The 23390-nt window shown below is 43.0% G+C and overlaps 1 protein-coding gene and 1 long non-coding RNA gene across 3 annotated transcripts in view; one reads left to right on the top strand and one right to left on the bottom strand.

Annotated features, from left to right (window-relative positions):
• Positions 1-23390, top strand: part of LOC110491863 (phosphatidylinositol 3,4,5-trisphosphate-dependent Rac exchanger 1 protein) — a 148408-nt gene that overhangs the window by 4030 nt on the left and 120988 nt on the right. The gene's annotated exons all lie outside the window — the stretch shown is intronic.
• Positions 15859-17438, bottom strand: LOC118939524. Its single transcript, XR_005036511.1, has 2 exons — positions 17381-17438; positions 15859-16580 (listed from the first exon to the last, which is right to left on the bottom strand). It is a non-coding gene; the product is annotated as an uncharacterized LOC118939524 (long non-coding RNA).

Genomic DNA, 23390 nt, shown 5'->3' with positions numbered 1-23390 from the left:
GCAAATATTATTAATACCATTTAAATGTAGATGTTTTTTTGCATTGGATATATTTACCATATCATATGGAGACAAACCTTTTACCTTATCATAAGTAGACATACTTGCAAATGATTAAATCCTTCTAATAGAATTTATATATTTTTTAGGTATGATTTAAACTTTAATTAAATTAGTTGACTCTTCATATGGGATGATTTCACTGAACAACAAAAAATAATGATCCATCGCATCTCCCAAAAACGTCTTCAACATGCATCTATAAAATTATAGTCTAGAAACTAAAGTTTTGTTTGGTGGGATATGGAGGATGATGGAGGCAACAAGGGAAGGAGATGGATTACCAGGACACTTACTCAAAGCATGCGTGGACCAACTGTCAAGTGTCTTCACTGACATTTTCAACCTCTCCCTGACCGAGTCTGTAATCCCTACATGTTTCAAGCAGACCACCATTGTCCCTGTGCCCAAGGGAGTGAAGGTAACCTGCCTAAATGATTACCGCCCTGTGGAACTTACGTCGGTAACCATGAAGTGCCTTGAAAGGCTCTTCGTGGCTCACATCAACATCATCCTCCCGGACACCCAAGACCCACTCCAATTCGTATACCGCTCCAACAGATCCACAGATGACCCAATCTCTGTCATACTCCACACTGCCTTCCTCACCTGGACAAAAGGAACACCTATGTGAGAATGCTGTTCATTGACTACAGCTCAGTGTTCAACACCATAGTGCCCACGAAGCTCATCATTAAGCTAAGAACTCTGGGACTAAACACCTCCCTCTGCAACTGGCTCCTGGACTTCCTGACAGGCCGTCCCCAGGTGGTAAGAGTAGACAACAATACGTCTGCCACTCTGATCCTTAACACTGGGGCCCCTCAGGGGTGTGTAATTAGTCCCCTCCTGTATTCACAGTTCACCAACAACATGACTCCAACATCATTAAGTTTGCTGATGATACGACAGTCTGATCACCGACAACAATGAGACTGCCTATAGGAAGGAGGTCAAAGAACTGTTGTCCTGGCACGATACTGACAACCTCTCAATGTGAGCAAGACAAAGGAGCTGATCGTGGACTACAGGAAAGGCGGGCCGAACAGGCCTCCATTCACATCAACGGGGCTGTAGTGGAGCGGGTCGAGATTTTCAAGTGCGAATGGCCCAGTACATCACTGGGGCCAAGCTTCTTGCCATCCAGGACCTTTATAATAGGCGGTGTCTGAGGAAAGCCCATACAATTATCAGAGACTCCAGATACCCAAGTTATAGACTGTTTTCTCTGCTACTGCACGGCAAGCGGTACCGGAGCGCCAAGTCTAGGACCAAAAGGCTCCTCAACAGCTTCTACCCCCAAGCCATAAGCCTGCTGAAAAATTAATAAAATCTCCACCGGACAATTTACATTGGAACCCCCCCCCCCCCCCCACCTCCCTTTTGTACACTGCTGCTACTTGTCTTCACGCTTTTTGATGTGTTTCAGAACTGCAGTGTCCTCTGCTTAGGACAACAGTGAAGTAGGCAGGGCAGTATGGATTTATTCTCTTACATCTGCAAGCAGAGTCTGATCATCAGACAGGATGGCATTGTCTCCTTCAATCCGTGCAATGGCTACTGCTATAGGTTTCAGGCTGCTTACCACTCTCTCCAAAAATACATCATCCAGGAGGATCCTCTTGATGGGGCTGTCCATATCACCAGACTGTCATATGGCCATTTATTTGAGAGACTCCTTCCCCTCCATGAGACTGTCAAACATGATGACAACACCACCCCAATGGGTGTTGCTCTGCAGCTTCAATGTGGTGCTCTTATTCTTCTCACTTTGCGTGGTGAGGTAGATTGCTGCTATGACTTGATTACCCTTCACATACCTAACCATTTCCTTGGCTCTTTGTAGAGTGTATCCATTGTTTTCAGTGCCATGATGTTCTTGAGAAGCAGATTCAAAGCATGAGCAGCACAGCCAATGGTAGGACTCCTCCACTTTTGACCAAGCTCATGTTCGCAGCATTGTCTGTCACCAGTGCAAATACCCTCTGTGGCCCAAGGTCATTGATGACAGCCTTCAGCTCATCTGCAATGTAGAGACTGGTGTGTCTGTGCTCTTTTTAAAATACTGGTTTAGGGGTGGAGATGAAGTAGTTAAGTATTCCTTGCCCACGACCATTCAACCCCCCCCATCAGAGATGATTGCAATACAGTCTGCTTTCTCTGATTTGCTTGACCTTCACTTGACCTCTGACCTCTGCATCCAGCAAATGAGTAGGTAAAGCATGTCTGGTTGGATGGGTGTATGCTGGGTGAAGAACATTTAGTAATCTCTTCCAATACACATTGCCTGTGAGCATCAGAGGTGAACCAGTTGCATACACAGCTCGAGCAAGACATTCATCAGCATTTCTGACTACTTTCCTCCATTTGATTCAAAACAACTACTGATTCCAGGAGAACCATGAGCTGCTGCTATCGATAAGGTGTCTGATTCATCATTTTCACCTCGAATAGAAGTAGAGGGACTTTTGTCAGAGGTTTCTTGATGTGAGCGCTAAGGGAACTTTATGCACTTGGCCAGATGATTCTGCATCTTTGTTGCATTCTTCACATATGATTAGGCACATTATTTGCAAATGTTCACAGCTTTTCCTTCTACATTAGCTACAGTGAAATGTCTCCACACATCAGATAGTGCACGTGGCATTTTCCTGTAAAGACAAAAATGTATAAAAACAAATACAATTCCATGTACAGATTTAGTTAAGCAGTTAGATTAAACAACTCCTTTGTAAGATACATCTCACTGGTCATCCCCAAAGCCAACACCTCCTTTGGCTGCCTTTCATTCCAGTTCTCTGCTGCCAGTGACTGGAACGAATTGCAAAAATGGCTGAAGCTGGAGATTTACATTTCCCTCACTAACTTTAAACATCAGCTATCTGAGCAGCTAACCGATCGCTGCAGCTGTACATAGTCCATCTGTAAATAGTCCACCCAATCTACCTACCTTATCCCATACCTACCTCATCCCCAAAATCATGTATGTCATATAAAATATATTCCCCCACCCAGTATTGTAATCAAAACCTACCAGAAAGCATGTAGTCCTTGGCTCACACAGTGTAGTAGTGTGGGATCAATTGCATGTCATTAGTGTGCAAGATCTTGAGAATCAGCTGTACATGTGATGGAAGAGTGGACTGCACTGTGCATGCAGAGGGTTGCAATTCCATTGAATTGGGGATAGTTTAACCAAAATATGCCACAAGACCTAGAATTGCCTTGTGTATCCCACAAAAAAAGGTTCACTGTTATAAGCTAACTTTTTTTGATGAATTTAAGCAAAATTCCCAAATTCCAGAGCTTAACTTGCCATGGAAAATGTTTGGAAATTTACCGTAAAGTTTCCAACCCTTTGCAACCATAACCAGGGTCTCTTGTGACTGAGCTGGCCTGGTGCTCGTCGTAGGCTATAGCTTATGAGTGCTGATGCAGCTATTGCTGGTGCGCAAACAGGAAAACACTCAATTTTTGTACCAGTCTCTTCCCCCTCGACCTCCACCCCTGTGCTTGGTTATGTAAGACCTGCTACACTACTGTGGGAGACTTCTACCCCATTACGAATCATGGCCCTCTCCCGATGGGATGGGTTGGTAGCTTGTATTTAGAAATATGAGCAATACAGGTCTCTTATGAGATACTGTATATTCCTTTCTCTTGCCCAGTAGATACTTCCAATCCTGTTGCCCGATGTGATGTTGGGCCCCTAATTCAACTATGAGAAGTGCAAGGCTTATATTTTGAAAGATGCAATGTAGCCAATTGTGGTTTCCTTCCATATGTTTCCCATGCATTTCACACCCGCAGTCATTCTTTTGTCCGACGTAAAGGAAGGATGTGCTCCGTCTGAAACTCTCAATGTCACAGCCATGATTCCCTTCCAATCCACAAATGGATTATTAACATGAATGAGCAGATGTAGCAAACAGTCCTGCCTCTCATCTCAATAAACAAAGAGCATGTTGGAGTGTCCTGTTGCCCTCAACTTCAGACCAGGCACTGCATCTCAGTGCAAGAGGTGTCACTACAGTCCCTGGTTCGAATCCAGACTCCAGGAGTCACATCCGGCTGTGATTGGGAGTCCCATAGGGCGGTCTACAGTATCTCAATGTTCTTGTAGATTCAAATTACTCACTTGCTCTCTTCTGCCATACTAGCTTACAATGAACCTACCAGAGGGTGAAATAGGGGTCTAAGTTGCACAACTGACTGACCTTGGACCTCTTGAGCTGGTGCTTGTTGCACCCCAATTACTGTTCCGATTATGGTGTAGTTGAGAACGTGCAGAGCAGTTTGATGTGAACCCACACACTCTTTCACTCATAGCGAAGAGAACCATATGATGCGCATAGTTGTTTCACTTTCCCCATGTTCGTAATTCATACCCAGATGTAATGCCAGGAAACCAATGGTCGATTTGCTTTTTCATCATAGCACTAATATAAGCACTGGTGCACTTCTACTACAGTCACAAAAGGACTGCCATTTCCTTTGCTTAATAGTGGTGGAATGAGCGAGACCATGGAGCACTTCAGTGTCAATACAATTCACTGCAAAAGTACCTGCCACCCTTTTCCCCTGCCCTCATCCATCCCCTCTTTTGCGCTGTTAGGCTCTTTTTATTTATTTTTATTTTACCCTCCATAATGGCTGAGCGGCCCCTTTTGTGACTTCTGCTTTTCCCCTTCAGGTCTGGGCCCGTATCCACAACGGCTGAGCGGCCCCTTTTGTGACTTCTGCTTTTCCCCTTCAGGCCTGGGCCCGTATCCACAACGGCTGAGCGGACCCTTTTGTGACTTCTGCTTTTCCCCTTCAGGCCTGGGCCCGTATCCACAACGGCTGAGCGGACCCTTTTGTGACTTCTGCTTTTCCCCTTCAGGCCTGGGCCCGTATCCACAACGGCTGAGCGGACCCATTTGTGACTTCTGCTTTTCCCCTTCAGGCCTGGGCCCGTATCCACAATGGCTGAGCGGACCCTTTTGTGACTTCTGCTTTTCCCCTTCAGGCCTGGGCCCGTATCCACAATGGCTGAGCGGACCCTTTTCTGACTTCTGCTTTTCCCCTTCAGGCCTGGGCCCGTATCCACAATGCATCTCTGAAAAGGTCAAGACTAAAAAAAGTTTAGATGGAAACTGAAAAGTCTAAGCCTTTTTGGTGAAATACTGGAATAAATCCTTAACGGAAATGCACCAGTAGGGGTGGCAGGGCAGGTAGCCTAGCGGTTAAGAGTATTGGGCCAGTAACCGAAAAGTACACTGGTTCAAATCCCCGTGCTGACTAAGTGAGGTACCGCAAAGGAAAGTGATGATGCTCATTGACATGGTTGCAAATGATTGGGAATAACCATTTGCGAGGAGATGTTAACTTCAGACAACCTCTGTGAATGTGATTGTACATCATGTTGCAATAGTAAAACATTTTATAATTTTTGCACTTTTCTAACTCTTAAAATAATACTTTGGGATTTTGGCAATGAAGCCCTATTATCTACTTCCTCAGAGTCAGATGAACTTACTGTATGTCCATTATTACTCTCTCTGTGTCCAGTATGAAGGAAGATAGAGGTAGTTTCGCTAGCCAATGCTAACGAGGTCTATGGGTAGAATACTTTCAGATACCCATAGACTTCCAGTCATTGCTCTAAAGGGCCTCATTTCCAAAATCACGGTGTATACCTCCTAATATGTTGGCATGCATAACCCCCCTTTTTTTATTATTTTTTTACTAATTCTAGTATTGGGAATATTGTGATAGGCATATTGCACTGAATTATACAGTGTAGTGTGATGGTTCTTTTAGAAGCAACATTTTTATAATATTAACATCACCCTGTTCAACAACTCTATATTGCTTTTGGTACAATAGGTGTCGAGTCACTTGCCGATTTTTAATGTTGCATAAAATATTTTAACGGTCATTTGTCAATGAACACATAGTCCATAGATGCTGTCAATTGCCCAATTTTATAGGTGTGCCCAATTTAGGCATATTCTTTTTTTAACAGTGTAATATTGAGCTCCAAGGGAATAACTTGAAATAATGCATGTTAATGAAATAATCTAAATATAAATGTGGTTATTTATTAGTATAGTGGTTCTAAGTATTTAGACATGTGAATTAGCCCTCCATGTAAAATCATTTTGAAAAGCGCAACCAATACCTACTGTTGCATGTAGGTCTATATTATTTATCGATTGATCATATAAAAATATTTCATTTTGTTCTTTTTTTAATACCCCAGTTCTCCTTTTAGTTTCACATCATTTTTTCTGCATATCCCTGCTACTGTTCTGAGTAAAGGACCGAAAAAGGCTTTCCCTTTTTTGGTCTGCTTGTGCAGTGGAGAGAGGATGTGGGTAGACGAATGACGGTGACTTAACAGTAGGACTTAAGAGCTTTTGACAAATCCAGTCGGACGCTGTGATGTTTCACTGTTGATCTTTGGAGAGGTTCACTGTGTCAATGTGACTGTGTGCAGCTCTCGAGTTTTGCAAGAAATGTCGATACACGGACAAAGGGGTCATGTTCAGTTGAGTCCAACGCCAGAAAAGAACCGAAATAGAACATCCTTTTGAGACAAATCAGCCAAGAAGTGCCCCTCTTCAACCCTTCCCCTGTTTTCAATCATAAGGTAGTGAAGTAGAGGGCTCCTGGTCAAGGTGCTGGGATAAAACTACTCTAGAATGATCACCAACCCTCATTATCCCATGAATGCCCTTATTAATCCTGTTAAAGCTGCAATATCTACATTTCTGGGCGAGCTGGCAAAATTCACATAGAAATGTTAGTTATAGATCTGTCATTCTCATTGAAAGCAAGTCTAAGGAGCGGTAGATTGGTTCTATGTGCGCTATGTATAGGCTTCCCGTTCTTAAGTTTGTTTTTGCATCTTACTTTTGTTTTTGTACACTGCTTCAAACCGCTAAAAATATATTTCAGTGGTTTAGATGGTACAAAGATTCTCTACACTATAGTTGCTTGTTTTGTCACACTGACCTTAAGCAAACAATTAGAATTTTAGCAACCAGGAAATGGCGCAGCAATTTCTACATAGTGCATCTTTAACTGAATCAGGTTAACATTTTCATTGTGTTAATTAACCAATGTACAATCCCTTTAAATGGAGCCCTTTCCTCTTCTTTTTTAACGAGATGTGTGTGTATATAAGCAGAAATATTACATGAAAAAAAAACTGCAAAAAACACAAATTAACAGCAACTAAAAATAAATAAATGGTGAAACATCCTAAGACAAGTGTTACAGAAGCATAAAATAACATTTTACAGTGGTCTGATCCAATAGGATAGAACATATTTGGGATATATTTCAGATGAAACACAGTGCCACAAGCCAATTGGATATCTCTCACAACCACCCCACATGCACACAAAGCATAGTACACTACCCAGAGTTCTCTTCATTAGCCAATATTTCACCCACATCACTCTGCTCAACAAAATCAAAAAATGGCCCCCAAACCTTTTCAAAAATGTCTCGTTTTACCCTTAACCGTATATGTTATCTTTTCCATAGTTAGGCAAGATGACATTTCCCTAAGCCATTGGGCAATACTAGAAGTGTTCACACTTTCACAGGCAAGAGCTATCAAGCGTTTTCCCTACAACCAGCTATTTTTTTTTTTACCTTTTATTTAACTAGGCAAGTCCGTTAAGAACAAATTCTTATTTTCAATGACGGCCTGGGAACAGTGAGTTAACTGCCTTGTTCAGGGGCAGAGCGACAGATTTTTACCTTATCAGCTTGAGGAGTCAATCCTGCAACCTTTTGGTTACTAGACCTACGCTCTAACCACTAACCTGCCACCCCATATCTATAAGTGTTTGCACTTGGTTCTTTAGATGAGGATTGAATGGGTACAACCCCAGGATGAACACTTTGGGATAGAGAGGCAATTTTACTGATACTATTTGGGATATAATATGTGATAATACCTCCTTCCAAAAATCTTGAATTTTCACACAGTCCCACAGACAATGAAACAGAGTCCCCTTTAGAATGATTGTGCTTGTAGCATATATCTGGAATTGTACTATTAAACATATTTAACTTAGCAGGGGTTACACATGTTTGCATAAACCAATTGTGTTGCAATAGTTTTGCAGAATATTCACATTCTGAGCCTTAGTCTTGGAGTGTGGAGAGAGAGTTTGTTGGCAGAGGATTCGTTTGAGCCAAACTCTAGCATATTGTATAGATCTGAAATTCTACCCTTACCATTACAATGGGTTGAGATCGTATTTTCTAAAGTGGACAGAAGGGGTTTTGCAGCCGTGAGGAAGCTCCTTAGCTATAAATATAAAACAAATGTTTTCTAGGAGCGTCATATTTCTTCAAATGACATGAAAATACCTTCTTTTACAGGTCTTGAACTTTCCTTAAACCCTTGCTGGCCCAACCCGGATCAGTTCTCCCAGGAGTGAAACTGTGGTTTCCCCAGATAGGACTAAAACATGACAAAGAATGCATTTCACCAAAGAACTTCCGCACCTCAAACGTTGATCGTATTATTTTTTTTGTGTCTTGATATCAGCTGAGTAAATGTAGAGGTTAAGGGGTAATTTGGGTACAACTGAAGACATTTCGATCTCCATCCACGTAGGGAGAGAGACTGAGGTAAAATAGTACATAGCAGTGCGATGCTGAGCTGCCCAGTAGTACCACTGGATATTAGGCAAATGGAGCCCCCCTCTGTCATACGGTAGGTACAATAAGGACAAGTGAACTCTGAGATGTCTGTTATTCCAGATAAATATAGTGAATGTCTTTTTAAGCCTTGTAAAGAGGCGGTGGCAAGAGAACGTTCTGAAATAAATACAACAGTTTTGGGAGGACATTGATTTTCACACTGTTAATCCGGCCAATTTAAAGATCTACAGCATGTATCGATTGAGCTATTTTTTAATAATTTTTTTTACCCCTTTTTCTCCCCAATTTCATGGTATCCAATTGTTGTAGTAGCTACTATCTTGTCTCAATGTCATGCGTCCTCCGATACACAACCCAACCAGCCGTACTGCTTCTTAACACAGCGCGCCTCCAACCCGGAAGCCAGCCGCACCAATGTGTCGGAGGCTACACCGTGCACCTGGCAACCTTGGCTAGCGTGCACTGCGCCCGGCCCGCCACAGGAGTCGCTGGTGCGCGATGAGACAAGGAGATCCCTACCGACCGATCCCTCCCTAACCCGGACGACGCTAGGCCAATTGTGCGTCGCCCCACGGACCTCCCAGTCGCGGTCAGTTACGACAGAGCCTGGGTGCGAACCCAGGGACTCTGATGGCACAGCTGGCGCTGCAGTACAGCGCCCTTAACCACTGCGCCACCCGGGAGGCCTCGATTGAGTTATTGAATATACGACAGGTGCATAGTTAATTGAGACTATGCAGTCAATCTCTGGCACATTACGAATTCCGAGATCTGTAAAGCATTCCGGTGTAGCATTAAAAAAACAAGTCAGAGGTGTAAGTCTACGTCTTTCCTCCTCCTTTAGCATCATAATTGAGGATTTTGCATTATTTATTTTGTATCCCGAGAACACCCCAAACTCTTTGATAAGGTCCGAAGTGCGGATGTGCAATTCCATAAGTCTGTAAGAAACAAAATGACATCGTCTGCATAGAGGGCAATTCGATGTTCCATCTGATCTATTCTGATACCTGAAATATTGGGGTGGGACTTAACATCTATGGCTAGAGGCTCAATGGCTAGGATAAACAGGAGAGGAGAAAGAGGGCAGCCCTTCCTAGAACCCCTGCAGATGTCGAAAGGTTTAGATACCGTATTAGTAGTAAGGATCTCTGCATTGTGATTTGTATTTAGTGCCATTATCCATTTACAAAAGCTCTCACCACAACGAAAACGGGTTAACACTTCAAAGAGGTAGGGTTACTCAACCCTGTCCAAGGCCTTCTCTGTGTCCAACGACAGGATCGCAGTGTCTGACGACCCAATTTAGGCTGGAAGCAGAACATTTAGCATTCTCCTAACATTATGAATTCCTTGACGACCTTGAATAAAGCCATTTTGGTCTCAACCCACCACATCCGGATGAAAATCCTCCAACCTCCTCACAAATGCTTTCCAAATAACCTTAGTGTCAGAATTCAAAAGTGAAATAGCATGATAGCGATCACGTTTGGTATGGAGTGATCAGAGCTGACCATTTTCGTAAGATTCCAAAAACATCTCCTGGAAAGGGAGTGCACAGTTTGTTCTTAAATCTCTTGTAGATGTCAATGGGCAGCCCATCTGGACCAGATTCCCTCATACTATCAATTGCATTGGAAATTTCCTCCACAGTCAGCTCAGAATTAAGAATATCCTTAGATTCATCTGAAAGATTAGTTTCCCAATATATCTAAAAAGCTAGCCTGGGTATCAGTTTCAGGAGGATACTCTGATGCATATAATTTTTCAGAAAATGATTTAATGGTATTGTTAATCTCCCGAGGGTCTACCGTCACAGCTCAAGAGGGATCACTTGTAGTCAGACTGGCTTCTCGCTTTGGGCACCGGAATGTGTCTTTAGAACCAGGGGTGTGTTCAGGAGGAACAAAACAGTAAAGAACGTTTTGAAACCGAACAGGTAGCCTACTACCTAGACTTCCAATAAGAAATTACATTTTTCATTGCTCCGTTTCAAAATGAACCCAGTCCAGGCCAGTGAACCCGACCCAGGGCAGACGTTGAAGGCAGCAGGCCTTTTCACCCTCTTGTCACTCTCCAGATGAGTGAACGCGGAACCCGATGCCAGCATAAGTGCGTCTGCTCGTGGACACCCGTATGTCTGGCCCTTCCTCGCTTTGCAAGTCACAACAAATGGCAAACTCGGAGACCAACTCACATGACCCTTTTGGCTGCAAGTCATATGAGACTGGACCATGCCCTCCCTGGGTTTGACTGAGTGCGCCACCAGCAGTTTGTGGCAGAAATGCTATCTCTCCAGCTGTGGGGATGGTTGGGAGTTGGCTAGTTTGTGGTGCTACTAGCTTCCAATGGTCTCCATCTTTATCTATGACATGACAGCATGGGGAAGTGGAAATATGGCTCTTATGGTTGCATCTGAGGATTTGTGGCACTCCCTAACCAATCAAGAGTTGTATTTTGGCCTGTGTTGAATTCATCTTATCTGTTGGCCTACAACTTTTGGGAATATGTGTAAATGTCACAATACTGCAATTCTATTGTCCTAATGCTATGATCATTTCCCATCTTTCAAGTCTCCAACATGTAAGGGATAAACGGTACCGTTCTGTACATAACCTTGGACGACACCGCCGCCAGGTCCCTTTTGAGGAGTGCAATTTTCCAAGGTAATGTACAGAACACAGGTTTATCCCACTATACCACAGTTGCAAAGAACCATATGAAAGCACACATTTACTGGTAAAAACTTTTTCTCATTGATATTTATAAGCTAATTCTCCTATCTTTTGGTTGCTAGAGTTGCGACCCAGTCGTTCTGGAGATTCTCATCTCCCTCACTAGCTTTAAGAACCATCTGTCAGAGCAGCTCACAGATCACTGAACCTGTTCATAGCCCATCTTTATACAGCCCATCTATCTACCTCATTCCCATACTGTATTTATTTATTTTGCTCCCTTTGCACCACAGTATCTCTACTTGCTCATCCATCTTTTGCACATCTACCATTCCAGTGTTTAATTGCCATATTGTAATTACTTCGCCACCATGGCCTATTTATTGCCTTATAACTCCCTTATTTGACCTTATTTGCACTCACTGTATATAGACTTTGTTTTCTTCTACTGTATTATTGACTGTATGTTTTGTTCATTCCATGTGTAACTCTGTGTTGTTGTATGTGTCGAACTGCTATGCTTTATCTTGGCCAGGTCGCAGTTGCAAATGAGAACTTGTTCTCAACTAGCTTACCTGGTTAAATAAAGGTAAAATAAAAAAAGTTCAATATTTATGGACGTGACCCAGTCGTTCGTGTTTTATTTTTCGTTTGCTGGGAACGTTCTTATCCCTTGCTTGCTGCTAGCTAGCCAACAAGCTATGGCTACAAAGTCAATACCTCTGCAGCCAGAATAACTGCAATGTAGCTGTTTTTCTATTGAAGTTCATTTGGATTCATCCATATCAATGAGCTGATAATGCCCGATTTTGCCTGGCATAGCTAGAAAGGTGTGCCTTCTCGTCAGGACACTCGTCAACACTGACTGTTAATTAAGAGGAGATTGCATATCAAACACTAGGCTAGAAGCTAGCTAAGTAGTTTGTTGCTAGCAAACCTGCCAACCAAATTCTAAAATATTCAAAGACTCATGGACACTTACTGACAGTTGTGGCTGCTTTGTGTGATGTAATGTTTGTACCCTGTGCTGCTGCCATGTTGTGTTGCTACCATGTTGTGTTGCTGCCTTGCTATGTAGTTGTCTTAGGTCTCTCTTTATGTAGTGTTGTCTCTCTTGTTGTGATGTGTCCTATATTGTCCTATATTTTTATAGAATTTATTTGTATTCCAGCCCCCAATCCCCGCAGGAGGCCTTGTGGTAGGCCGACATTGTAAATAAGAATTTGTTCTTAACTGACTTGCCTAGTTAAATGAAGGTAAAAAAAAACAGCTGGTCAAATTACAAAAGTGGGAGGATTTGACAGCTTAAAGTCGGAGGGGACAGGAGAAATTCATGTTTATCACTCACCACGTTAAGTCATCAGATGCTCCCAAAAGATACCTGCAAAATCCAATCAATGCTAGCTAGCTAGGTTTTTTCCCTCATTGGACCTGCGTTTACAATGTATACAATTTCAGTTTGTGTGGTTGATGGTTTAGCTTTCTGTAACTTTGTCGCGACTACACACGTACGTGGTTTTTGCGTCATGATTGCAAGTTGTCCTGATTTAAAAAAAAAAAAATATATATATATATATATATACACTGCTCAAAAAATAAAGAGAACACTTAAACAACACAATGTAACTCCAAGTCAATCACACTTCTGTAATATCAAATTGTCCACTTAGGAAGCAACGCTGATTGACAAAATGTACATGCTGTTGTGCAAATGGAATAGACAACAGGTGGAAATTATAGACAATTAGCAAGGCACCCCCAATAAAGGAGTGGTTCTGCAGGTGATAACCACAGACCACTTCTCAGTTCCTATGCTTCCTGGCTGATGTTTTGGTCACTTTTGAATGCTGGCGGTGCTTTCACTCTAGTGGTAGCATGAGACGGAGTCTACAACCCACACAAGTGGCTCAGGTAGTGCAGCTCATCCAGGATGGCACATCAATGCGAGCTGTGGCAAGAAGGTTTGCTGTGTCTGTCAGCGTAGTGTCCAAAGCATGGAGGCGCTACCAGGAGACAGGCCAGTACATCAGGAGACGTGGAGGAGGCCGTAGGAGGGCAAAAACCCAGCAGCAGGACCGCTACCTCCGCCTTTGTGCAAGGAGGAGCAGGAGGAGCACTGCCAGAGCCCTGCAAAATGACCTCCAGCAGGCCACAAATGTGCATGTGTCTGCTCAAACGGTCAGAACCAGACTCCATGAGGGTGGTATGAGGGCCCGACGTCCACAGGTGGGGGTTGTGCTTACAGCCCAACACCGTGCAGGAAGTTTGGCATTTGCCAGAGTACACCAAGATTGGCAAATTCGCCACTGACGCCCTATGCTCTTCACAGATGAAAGCAGGTTCACACTGAGCACATGTGACAGACGTGACAGAGTCTGGAGATGCCGTGGAGAACGTTCTGCTGCCTGCAACATCCTCCAGCATGACCGGTGGGTCAGTCATGGTGTGGGGTGGCATTTCTTTAGGGGGCCGCACAGCCCTCCATGTGCTCGCCAGAGGTAGCCTGACTGCCATTAGGTACCGAGATGAGATCCTCAGACCCCTTGTGAGACCATATGCTGGTGTGGTTGGCCCTGGGTTCCTCCTAATGCAAGACAATGCTAGACCTCATGTGGCTGGAGTGTGTCAGCAGTTCCTGCAAGAGGAAGGCATATGGGCTGGCCTGCCCGTTCCCCAGACCTGAATCCAATTGAGCACATCTGGGACATCATGTCTCGCTCCATCCACCAACGCCACGTTGCACCACAGACTGTCCAGGAGTTGGCGGATGCTTTAGTCCAGGTCTGGGAGGAGATCCCTCAGGAGACCATCCGCCACCTCATCAGGAAAATGCCCTGGCATTGTAGGGAGGGCATACAGGCATGTGGAGGCCACACACACTACTGAGCCTCATTTTGACTTGTTTTAAGGACATTACATCAAAGTTGGATCAGCCTGTAGTGTGGTTTTCCACTTTAATTTTGAGTGTGACTCCAAATCCAGACCTCCATGGGTTGATAAATTTGATTTCCATTGATATTTTTTGTGTGATTTTGTTGTCAGCACATTCAACTATGTAAAGAAAAAAGTAATTCATAAGAATATTTCATTCATTCAGATCTAGGATGTGTTATTTTAGTGTTCCCTTTAATTTTTTGAGCAGTGTATATTTTCCAACTGTCCGGTTATCTGGTTTTAATGTCTATTCTAGAATGCCCTTCTAGTCAATCAGAAACAAGTATTCAACAATGCTGTGGTATAAGAACTGTATACATTTTTACTACAGCACAATACTGTACACTCTGAAGCTCTATCTTGGCTCCTTGCAGTGAGTGTGTGCAAAACCACAAATTCTGTTCATATATGGCACGATTGGACTCGCACACTTCCTCTTCACAAAGCTTCACTTCCTGTCACGGGACATCCTCCTTGCTACTTTTGTGTCGCAAGCCAGTCACTGCGTATCTAGCTTGAAAATAATCAACTTTTTTTCAAAGACACAGAAAAAAATATCTGTGGCTTTTTGTAAAATCTGACTGCTCTGTTTTCACTTCCTTTTTGAGCATCACAGAAGCACCAACAAAGAAAAGACAAACCGCAGTAAATCCTTTTTAACTGGGCTTGTACAAGCTACTCTGCAAAAAAATATTTATACTCAGGTGGGAAGGGATGGTTGCGTGCTGAGTGTGTTATAGACTCAACAGTGACAGAGAGTGCAAGTCTCTTTGGCTCTCAAACAATCAATCAGGTATTGTCCTTGTCCAGAACGCACACTGGAAACCAAGCTCCACTCGAGGCAATGCACACATGGTTGAAGACTCAATTACCACAAGCGATACTCCTCCGTACTGTATAACATGTTGCTAGCAGATGGGTGATTCTTATGAAATTTTGGTTTCAAAGATTTCAAAGATGATATCTTTAATAACAAGGTCTAAAGTGTTTGAGCATTAATTTAAAAACTTTTACTGAAAATTTGAACCTTTTTTTTGAACATATTTTCCAAAACATGTCCTTAAAAAGCTCATTACCCCAATGGTCTGAAAAGATCAAGACCATTAGGAAAGCTAATACATTTTAATTTTTTTGTGTGTGTGATTATTAACAGTCATGCACAGTTACTTGAAACTCTAAAATAATATGTTTTTAAATTTTAAACATTTATTTGATTTTGACATTCTTATTACCGCAACACCTTCCACAATCTACAACCTAATATGTTTTTATATTCTATTGAAACCTGACATAATTTTGAAAAATATGTGGCAAGCCTGAATTTGGCAAGCCTGCATTTAAAAGAGAACTACTATTTTTCCTTTCATGAAATTAACATAAAATGAACCACTGTTGCCGTAATGATACATAGGTTTCGGAAATGAGGTTGATTTCGATAATGATAATAAGTATACTAAGACATGTTTTTAACATAACATTTAATGTAGAAAATAAATTAGACTATTGGCACAATCATGGATTCAAGTTCAATCAATTTAATTTTGCAGTGCTTCAAAAGTAGGCTAAAAACGCAGGCTAAAAACAGAGAACACGTAAAAACACATTAGAACAGCACATGTCATCGTCACTACACACACTGGCCTGTACAGTGTCCCTTGGGGATGATGTTTCTATGACCCCAAGCTGGTGCAGCTTCTTTATCTTCAAGACAGTTTTCTTCTGTGACTCTTCGCCGGCCAATCCAAAATGGCTTAAATGTAAAGAATTGAGCCTTGGAAAGGTTGTGCCTTGGATTCTCAGACATAAATGTTCTATGAAGATTTGCCATAGTGTCCATTTAAAGATCTCTTACGGAATATCTGGCCCTTTCTCTGAATTTCTCTGGATTTCCCAGTTATTACAGTGGAGACTTCATCTTGATGAAGGAAGTGGCTAAGTTGCACATTAGTCTTCTCTGGCTGTTATTGGGTAATGTTCTCTGATGACCTCTTTGTCGTTTTCTTTTGGACCTCTGCCTTTCATGTTGACAATTACCTGCTTCCTCTTGGCCATCATCTGAGTCTTCTTTAGATTGACTTATCTCTTTGGTCCTCTCCAGCAGCTTCTCTTCTGTGTCGCGCAACTGTCAGCTGTTTCTTTCCTCTGTGATAACTGCGTTTTCAGACACTTTTCTTTTCATGTTGCTTCTTTGTCGGATCTTGAGTTTTCTTGATTTTACAATTCTGCTTTCGTTTTTGATATCTGGAAATGGAAAGGAGGCACGATATGAAATGAGCATGTCTCAAAACATGGGAAAAATCTCACTGTTATGGACACGTCATCCTATAGAAGAGACTGAATGGCTTACTGACAGTGTGTGTGCATCCTATAGAAGGGACTGAATGGCTTACTGACAGTGTGTGTGCATCCTATAGAAGGGACTGAATGGCTTACTGACAGTGTGTGTGCATCCTATAGAAGGGACTGAATGGCTTACTGACAGTGTGTGTGCATCCTATAGAAGGGACTGAATGGCTTACTGACAGTGTGTGTGCATCCTATAGAAGGGACTGAATGGCTTACTGACAGTGTGTGTGCATCCTATAGAAGGGACTGAATGGCTTACTGACAGTGTGTGTGCATCCTATAGAAGGGACTGACTGGCTTACTGACCGTGTGTGTGTGTGTCCTATAGTAGAGACTGAATGGCTTACACTGTGTGTGGACATCCTATAGGATAAACTAAATGGCTTACTATGTGTGTGTGGTGGATGTGTTAGCGTGCGTGTGTAGACTTCATAACACTGTAGGGTAATGACTTCCTATAGACACTGTATGTGACCTCTCTCTGTCCTTCCTTCTGTACTCTTCCAGCAGTTCTGGTTTGGTGTAAACTTTTTCTCTGAATTTTGTCAGCCTTCGCTAAAGCTTTCTTTTTATCACTAGCTGACTGTCTGCAATTAAACAAAGACATAAAGCAAAATATCAAGTTAGTAAATAATATTTAACTTTAATAGTTCATTATATTTAAAAAATAGTCTGTATGATTAAATTCTCATTACCGAAATAGAAGTTCTCTCTACCGCAACTGGCCGTAAATTGCAGCGGTAAGGGAGACTGTAAGTGAGAATGGTGTTGCGAAGGATGAGGAAACTTAGCATGTTTTGCTAACAATAGAGAAGACATGATGACTAAGCAAATTTTTACTCAATGTACATAATTAGACAATGAAATATGTTTTCATTTAAAAAAAATCTAAATGTGGAAAACTACCTGTATCGGTAATGATACTGTCGTGTACACAGTCTGACAAGAGAATATTTAACTTTTAACTGGAGAAATATAAAGACATCTGCTTACCTGGTAGCCATCTTGAAGGTAGTGGCAGATGTGTTGCTTCATTCAAAATCAAACTTTATTTAAAATTCTCTGTGTAAACAGTCCTACAAAAATGTTGCGGAGGATGAGAACATCAGTCATGTACACTTAATTTTTCCAATATTTTTTTCTTATTATGATACATGAATATTCAGTTAATAATTCTGCTGTCATTTTGAAAACATCCAGTAGAAAATCCATACTTTTTTACATTTTACTCTGTTTAAATTACAATATAACATACATTCAGACAGAGCTGGATCTGTTGCGGTAATGAGAATTTCTGCAGAACATGCAATAAAATACCAAAATAATTCATTCCTATGTTACCTCAATCAGCCTGACTAACCGGTGTCTGTATGTAGCCTCGCTACTTTTATAGCGTCTCTACTGTATTTAGCCTGTCTTTTTACTGTTGGTTTATTTCTTTACTTACCTATTGTTCACCTAATACCTTTTTTTGCACTATTGGTTAGAGCCTGTAAGTAAGCATTTCACTGTAAGGTCTGCACCTGTTGTATTCGGCGCACGTGACAAACTTAGATTTGATTTGAAATGACTCTTTGTGCAAGGTAGAGAACACTATCTTTATTATGATATTTTGTTATTTTACTGTTTTATATTTAAAATCATTACTGCCATGGTATTTTAATGGTTTCATGAGAATGACCAGGATAGGACATTTGATCGGAGGTTGATCTTATCAGGCATTCAGTGTTGTAGCTATGATTCATAGTATTTATCTTACTGACACCAAGTTTGTACATAAGTACTTGAATGTTTGGCGTTCATTTGTCTGGCAAGCGAGGCTAGAGAACAAGCAGGTTGGAGCGGATCTCCTTTGGGAGTTCCATATGAGCAAATTCAACCTTACAACCCCATAGTCCTTCTGGCTACAGACCCTGGTGTGCAATATTGCTGCTCTGCTCCATTCAACAGCTCTTCCACCGTACAGTAGCAGACCATTTAATCACCTGAATGAGGATCTCCAAAAGGAACTTCGTGGCCCTGTCAGAGTACTATTTGACGTGCCGTTATTAGCACATGATGTATTGACGACCCAACTAAATTGAGTCTGCATGCTATTTTGAGCCATCTATAAGAGCACAGTGGATGACGTACTGTATACAGTGGCGAGTCTCTTGCGATCATGGTTTGGGTCAGTTCAATTCAGTTGACTGAGGGGGGAAATGTATTTGACACCAACCCTGTTTACTATTTGTAACTTTGAAGAAATGTGTTCACTGGAGCATTTTCTGTCAGCATGAATCTGGGCTGCCTACTCGATCCACATTGCTTTGTCTGCTTTTTTCAGTGGGACACTGACTCTCCTCACATCTCTGTGTGCTACTGTCCCGTTTGCCCCCCACAGATTGTTTTCTTTTAATTGTTATCTGATCTGCCCTACCACCCCTGCTCAGTTATGCTGGTGGCAGCGCTTGGAGATTGACAAACTTCTCCTCTTCTCTTCCAATAAACAAGTCTAGTCGTTTAGTAATGCAACACTGCCGATAGCCAATACAGCCCGGGTGATGGGGCATAATGCAGACACTGAAAGGACCTCTTTGTTGCTTGTGGTGTCGCACATTTGTACCATCTCCCTCTTTCTTCCACATCTGTGTGGCACATTTAGAAGTTTAGGAGCGAGACCATCCACAGTGCAGTTGTACGAACTATGAAGAACACAAATAAGGTGTTACCGAAGACACTCATGCTTTCACCTGCCCTGCTCTCCCATTCCATTGTATTTAAAAAATAATAATAATAATGCTGATGTGTGATAAGGTGTCGGTCATTCATTAAAGAATGATGTGTTTGTGTGCGTCGTTCAGTGTCATTTCAGCAAGCCGTGACACCAACCATCTCCGATTTGTTCTGAAATCGTTTCTGTAGTTAGAAACAGAAGTTAGCATTCCTGCAAAATGATTTGTTAAAATATATAATTTGACTTCTGAGAAATTAAGCTAATTGATTGCACCCAAATTGGCTCATTTTAATTTATAGGGTTCATATAATAATCAGTAAATATACACTGTGCCCAAAGGTATGTGGACACTTCATCAAATATCTCATTCCAAAATCATGGACATTAATATGGAGTTGGTCCCCCTTTGCTGCTATAACAGCCTCCACTCTCCTGGCAAGGCTTTAGATGTTGGAACATTGCTGTGGGGACTTGCTTCCATTCAGCCACGAGCATTAGCGAGGTCGGGCACTGATGTTGGGTGATTAGGCCTGGCTTGCAGTCGGCATTCCAATTCATCCCAAACATGTTCAATGGAGTTGAGGTCAGGGCTCTGTGCAGGCCAGTCAAGTTCTTCCACACAGATCTCGACAAATAATTTATGTATAGACCTCGCTTTGAGCATGGAGGCATTGTCATGCTAAAACAGGAAAGGGCCTTCCCCAAACTGTTGCCACAAAGTTGAAGCACAGAATGTCATTGTCAAATCAAATTATATTAGTCAAATGCGCCGAATACAACAGGTATTCAACAGGTAACAACCTTACAATGAAATACCTACTTATGAGCCCCTAACCAACAGTGCAGTTTCCCCCCCAAAATATGGATAAGAATAAGAGATTAAAGTAATAAGTAATTAAAGAGCAGCAGTAAAAAATAACAATAAATACAGGGGGGTGCCGGTACAGAGTCAGTGTGCGGTGGCACTGGTTAGTTTAGGTAATATGTACATGTAGGTAGAGTTATTAAAGTGACTATGCATGGATGACAACACCGAGTGGCATTGGTGTGGAGAGGGGGGCAATGCAAATAGTCTGGGAAGTCATTTAACTAGATGTTCAGGAGTCTTATGGCTTGGGGGTAGAAGCTGTATGGAAGTCTCTTGGACCTAGACTTGGCGCTCCGGTATCGCTAGCCGTGCGGTAGCAGAGAGAACAGTCTATGACTAGGGTGGCTGGAGTTTTTAACAATTTTTAGGGCCTTCCTTTGACACTGCCTGGTATAGAGGTCCTGGATGGCCCAGGGATGTACTGGGCCATTCACACTACCCTCTGTAGTGCCTTGCGGTTGGAGGCCGAGCAGTTGCCATACCAGACAGTGATGCAAACAGTCAGGATGCTCTCAATGGTGCAGCTGTAGAACCTTTTTTGAGGATCTGAGGACCCATGCCAAATCTTTTCAGTCTCCTGAGGAGTAATAGGTTTTGTCGTGCCCACTTCACGACTGTCTTGGTGTGCTTGGACCATGTTAGTTTGTTGGTGATGTGGACACCAAGGAACTTGAAGCTCTCAACATGCTCCACTGCAGCCCTGTCAACGTGAATGGGGGCATGCTCGGTCCTCTTTTTTCTGTAGTCCACAATCATCTCCTTTGTCTTGATTACGTTGAGGGACAGGTTGTTGTCCTGGCACCACACGGCCAGTTCTCTGACCACCTCCCTGTAGTCTCGTTGTCGGTGATCAGGCCTACCATTGTTGTGTCATCGGAAAATGTAATGATGGTGTTGGAGTCATGCCTGGCCGTGCAATCATGAGTGAACAGGGAGTACAGGAGGGGACTGAGCACACACCCCTGAGAGGCCCCTGTGTTGAGGATCAGCGTGGGGGATGTGTTGTTACCTACCCTTACCACCTGGGGGTGGTTCAGCAGGAAGTCCTGGATCCAGTTGCAGAGGGAGGTGTTTAGTCCCAGGATCCTTAGCTTATTGATAAGCTCTGAGGGCAATATGGTGTTGAACGCTGAGCTGTAGTCAATGAATAGCATTCTTACATAGGTGTTCCTTTTTTTCCAGGTTGGAAAGGGCAGTGTGGAGTGCAATAGAGATTGCATCATCTGTGGATCTGTTTGGGCGGTATGCAAATTGGAGTGGGTCTAGGGTTTCTGGGATGATGGTGTTGATCTGAACCGTGACCAGCCTTTCAAAGCAATTCATGGCTACAGACGTGAGTGCTTTGGGTCGGTAGACATTTAGGCAGGTTACCTTAGTATTCTTGGGCACAGGGACTCTGGTGGTCTGCTTGAAACATGTAGAGATTACAGACTCGGACATGGAGAGGTTGAAAATGTCAGTGAAGACACTTGCCAGTTGTTCAGCGCATGCTCACAGTACACGTCCTGGTAATCCGTCTGGCCCTGCGGCCTTGTGATTGTTGATTTGTTTAAAGGTCTTACTCATGTTAGCTGCGGAGAGCGTGATCGCACAGTCTTCTGGTACAGCTGGTGGTCTCATGTATGTGTCAGTGTTATTTGCCTCGAAGCGAGCATAAAGTAGTCTAGTTCGTCTGGTAGGCTCGTGTCACTGGGAAGCTCTCGGCTGTGCTTCCCTTTTTAGTCTGTAATGGTTTGCAAGCCTTGCCACATCCGACGAGCGTCAGAGCCGGTGTAGTACGACTCGATCTTCGTCCTTTATCCTAGCTTTGCTTGTTTGATAGTTCGTCGAAGGGCATAGCGGGATTTCTTATAAGCTTCCGGGTTAGAGTCCCGCTCCTTGAAAGCGGCAGCTCTAGCCTTTAGCTCAGTGCGGATGTTGCCTGTAATCCAGTTGTTATTGTCCCGTTGTTTAATCTTCCCCGTAACTCGTCGATTTTATCGTCCAAAGATTCCATGTTTGCTAGCAGAATTGAGGGAGGTGGGGGTTTATTCGATCGCCTTCGAATTCTCAGAAGGCAGCCCACTCTCCGGCCTTTTTCTCCGCCTCCTCTTCACGCAGATCACGGGGGTCGGGGCCTGTTCCCGAGGGAGCTGTATATCCTCCGGTTTCCCTTCACTGGAACTAAGGGGCCTAGTCCGAACCATAAAAAAACAGCCCCAGACCATTATTCCTCCTCCACCAAACTTTACAGTTGCACTGTGCATTGGGGCAGGTAGCGTTCTCCTGGCATCCACCAAACGCAGATTTGTCCATCGGACTGCCAGATGGTGAAGTGTGATTCATCACTCCAGGGAACTCGTTGCGTGTAGTGATCTTGTGTGCGGCTGTTGGAAACATTTCATGAAGCTCCCGGCGGACAGTTCTTGTGCAGATGTTGTTTCCAGAGGCAGTTCGGAACTCGGTAGTGAGTGTTGCAACCGAGGACAGACAATTTTTACGTGCTTCAGCACTCTGTTGTTCTGTGAGCTTGTGTGGCCTACCACTTCGCAGCTGAGCCGTTGCTGCTCCTAGATATTTCCACTTCACAGTAACAGCACTTACAGTTGACCGGGGCAGCTCCAGCAGGGTAGAAACTTGATGAACTGACTTGTTGGGAAAGTGGCATCCTGTGACAGTGCCACGTTGAAAGTCACTGATTTGGAGAAGAAAGTGCAATATGTAAGAAAGCTAACGTTTAAGTTCCTTGCTCAGAACATGATGAATGAAAGCTGGTGGTTCCTTTTAACGTTGAGTCTTCAATATTTCCAGGTAAGAAGTTTTAGGTTGTAGTAATTATAGGAATTATAGCACTATTTCTCTCTACGATTTGTATTTCATATACCTTTGACTATTGGATGTTCTTTTAGGCACTTTAGTGTTGCCAGTGTAACAGTATAGCTTCCGAACCAGGAACACATCGACAACCGCCACCCTCGAAGCAGTGTTTCCCATCGCTCCACAAAAGCCGCGTCCCTCACAGAGCAAGGGGAACAACTACTCCAAGTCTGAGCGAGTGACGTTTGAAACGCTATTAGCGCGCACCCCGCCAACTAGCTAGCCATTTCACATCAGTTACACCAGCCTAATCTCGGGAGTTGAT

Source organism: Oncorhynchus mykiss, chromosome 16, assembly GCF_013265735.2.
Source record: "Oncorhynchus mykiss isolate Arlee chromosome 16, USDA_OmykA_1.1, whole genome shotgun sequence".
NCBI lineage: Eukaryota > Metazoa > Chordata > Actinopteri > Salmoniformes > Salmonidae > Oncorhynchus > Oncorhynchus mykiss.
This window is presented reverse-complemented; position numbering and strand designations above follow the sequence as displayed.